Source organism: Lycium barbarum, chromosome 7 (genome assembly GCF_019175385.1).
Source record: "Lycium barbarum isolate Lr01 chromosome 7, ASM1917538v2, whole genome shotgun sequence".
NCBI classification, from domain to species: Eukaryota; Viridiplantae; Streptophyta; class Magnoliopsida; order Solanales; family Solanaceae; genus Lycium; species Lycium barbarum.
In genome coordinates this window covers 100,554,533-100,558,392 of record NC_083343.1, presented here as the reverse complement: position 1 = coordinate 100,558,392, position 3,860 = coordinate 100,554,533, and the positions used below count along the sequence as shown (strand labels likewise).

At 36.6% G+C, this 3,860-nt stretch overlaps 1 long non-coding RNA gene across 1 annotated transcript; it reads left to right on the top strand.

Moving 5' to 3' along the window:
• Positions 1 to 607: 607 nt before the first annotated feature.
• Positions 608 to 1,538, top strand: LOC132602356 (uncharacterized). Its single transcript, XR_009567750.1, has 2 exons — positions 608 to 713; positions 867 to 1,538. It is a non-coding gene; the product is annotated as an uncharacterized LOC132602356 (long non-coding RNA).
• Positions 1,539 to 3,860: the final 2,322 nt, after the last annotated feature.

The window sequence follows — 3,860 nt, the reverse complement described above, 5'->3', positions numbered from 1 at the left end:
AATTTAGCAATTTTATCATTAGTTGTAAATGTTAATTTTATTACTAGTAGTAAATGTAAATGTCTATTTTTGTATTAGAACTTAAAAAAAAAAAAAAAAGGCCCGGCCCACTAACTATAACTCGGCCCGACCCGGTTAGCCCGATGTGTAGCCCCTATCCGGGTAGGGCTGGGCTGGACACCCTCTTCCCTCTCCAAGCCCGGCCCCTTAACTTACGGCCCGGCCCGGCCCTGACCCAGCCCTTTGTGGCCCACGTTTAAATGGCCCGATCCAGCCCACTTGACAGCCTTAGTTCCCATTCATGAAATTCTTGGCATCGCCACCGACTCAGGTTGGTTGCTGTATGGTGCTTACGGTTATGTGTGATATTTTCAGTTGAGGTCCTGTTGCCGTTTCTCCTATTCTTCTCTTTTGCAGAATAAAATTGTTGTTGTACAGTTCTAGAAATCTATATCTCTATATATATATAAGTAGGTAGGCTTGCCTACGTGGCGCTCTAAAAAACTAGAAACCATATTTATCTTTTTCCTTTTTTTTTTGTTGCCTTTTTACTCTTTTTTGTCATTTAATTTGCTTAAGAAACCTCTTAATTTGACAATTTTAAAGCTCCCTCTCTTAATTACCGTGTATCCGTTCCTCTTTTCCTTTTCCAAGTAAAACTCCTTTTCTTCACAACGTCCTTCTCCTTTACCTCTCCCTCCCACTCGCCAGAGGTCAAATTCTTCTGTTCCTCTTCGATATATATTTTCCCCCCTCATTTTATGTTTATTGTACTACTCAAGTTTTTATCTTTTAGTTGTTTTGTTGCCCACGTACTGAATTAAACAAGTTTTATTTGATATGGTATGTGCTCTTTAATCTTGCAGAAGCCATCAAACACGGATACAACAATGACATTGGACACGGTAACAAGTTTGGTGAAGAGATCGGGGTGGGCAACAGAAGCGATGGCACCAATCATGGCAGAAACAGAGTGTCCAACTTAAATGCAACGACAAATTTGGAGTTCTCCCAAAATAGTGATACCCTCACAGGCGTACATATCCTTCTAAGATTGACTATCTATAGAAGTTAAAGGAGTCGGGATTGAAAGTTCCAACACCCATATTGTCAAACAAGACAACCTTATAATCGTCAACTATATGAAAAACTAGATGTTTCCACCCAGCTTGTTCTGTCCAAACCCATCAACTAGGACATATGGTTGGATCCCCTGTTCCTAAAATCTTCGCGTTGTGCGCTTCTTCAACTATTCACATCTCATGTTTCCTTTAATTTGTGGAAATCAAGGATTTGTGTTTTTGGTTGCCTCTTACGTTCTTTCTGATGGTGAAAAAAGGGTAGGGAAAGAAAAAGTGTGGACTTCTTCTTACCACTTTTTGCTTTTTTTGGGTCGCGGCCTTGAAAACGAAAGCAAGGATGACTATAACCACATTTTTTGGTGCTTTATTGCTGTTTGTTGTAAGATAGTTTTCACTTCTTTCCACATTTGGACATCTCTGATGGCTATATTTAAGAATAGCAAAGTTTGATATGAACCTATTTATCCTTTTTCTCAATTTTTAACATTTTCAACTCATTTTCAATGCAATCTATGTTACAAATTCAAAATTCAGTTGGACAAAAAAAAAAGATTAAAAGTCATTATTAAAGAAAGAACTGGTTCGTGCATTAGAGAACTCAACTAAATCAATCAAGAACAACCATTTCATCCATTAGAGAGAAAGAGACTATAAATATCACTTCCTTATCGGGCATTTATGTAGAAAATGAGAGGTCGATCTTTTCTTATCTTGCAGGCATGACTCCGTCATTTCTTTTGCTAGGTATTATTTTTGGTTCTATGCTCCTTTGTATGAACACCTAATTTTTGACCAGATCTAAAGTGTCACACTATATGTATATGTGTGGGTGTGTGTTTTCTTTTAATTCAGGTCTTAATAAATAAGCTAGTAATTTTAGTACTTTCTTAGTTATATTTTATTTAAATTTTTTAAATTTTTATTAAAATCTAAAAGTTAGGTAATATTTTTCATCTTTGTATTTTTATTTATTTTAAACGAAAAAAAGAAAATAAAATAAAAAAGATGAAAAAATATAATCAAAACATATCTTTAACATTAAATGCACAAAATTTCTTTTTGAAAAAATGCACCCAACATATCCCTCAATTCCCTCCTTGCAGATTTACACTCCCTGCCTTTTCAGATTTTCACACCACTCTTTCCACATTTACAAACACATATACTCCATTTTTACACACTATAAATAGGGACACATGGAGAGCAAAAAGAAAGGGAACACAGATAGAGTGTACAGGAAAACAAAAAGAGAGAAAAACCAAGGGAGAACGAGAGAACACAACAACTTTGTGAGTTAAGTTTGGTTTTGATCGAGCTCCGGTGACGGCGTCCTTGCTATTGTTTTCAATTAGTTTACTACACAGGTTTTCATCAACTCCTTTCTACTTATTTTGTAATAATTTTCTCGTAGAACAAAGTGTAAGCAGAGCCAATTTTTTTTTTTTAATATTATATATTATGCAAAGTTTGGTTACTTATCATGTTTTGTTTAGTTCTCAGATGCATGTTTGATCGTTGCTGTGAATATCTAATATTTGCGCATGGATTTGGGGCTTCAAGTCATTAATATCTTGAATATAAACGTATTTCAACTTGGTTTTGAACCATATGGGACACGGTTATATATCCACTCATTAACGGAGATGTAATAATTTTTTTTTAACATTAACTGATCTTAAAGCTAATGCAAAGTATAAATTTGAACTGCCAATGCTAAAAATAAAAATGGAATGCCTAATGTTCACCTATACTTGATTAGCTTCACATTTGTTCATCAAGTTTTTCTTTCTTTTTTCTAGTTTCCACTTTCAGATCCAAAGTCCATAATGTTAGTAGACTCATAGTGGACTAATTCATGAATTGACATTTATGCCAGACCAGAGCATTCTTCTCAAGAAAAGAAAGCGGAGACGCATCAGACCAATGATCACCCATGACTTCACTCTTTGTTTTGTAGAGTAGGGGGTTGGGGGCTTTGCATCTGACATTCGTTAGGCTTCTCTCTTCGGGAGCCTGCGCCCAAAAAGATTTTCTTTTCAAGTATTCATCCATCTTTTTTATGCCTAATGAATTCATATGTTAAGGAGTAATTTAATTCAAAGTGTTTAACCTTAAAATGGAGAACAATTAAATTTATGCGTGATGCCAAAGATACGTGGCTCAATTCAATTCGAGATGAGATTACAAGAAAACGAATAAGTGAATCAAAGATGCAGATCTGACCGAATATTAATGATGACTGGCCTCGGGTATCAGAACCGAGGTCGAACCCTTTTGTCGGGTGTTTACACAGTGAATAATGAAGATAAACTTAGAAAAATATGAATGAACCCAGAGGATTCCATTGCTTTAGTACACAAATTCTTTCTCTCTTTCTGTTGCCCAACCCCCTCAAATGGATGGGGGCCTTCTCTTTATATAATAGAGGAGTCCTAACCCTAGTACAATTCTAAGTAAGGAAAAGAAATCTGGCAATAGCTGTTGCCGAGATTGATGCTGAAATATCCGGTTGAGAGCGGATATTTCGGTCTTGTCCTTATGGTGGTTAACCGTCTCTCCTTTAACGCCTCGTTCCAGATCGAGCTTGGAGCTTTATCCTTGATAAGCCGGTCGTATCCTGCCCGAACATAACCATAACAATATGAAACCAAGCATATCAATATCCTCGGTTTTACCCGTATACAGATAGTCCCCCCATTTCCCGAGGTGAAAATTTTGACGGCGGGAAATGGCCCCAAATAAAGCTGAGCAGACACCTCCAACTATCTAGGACAAGAC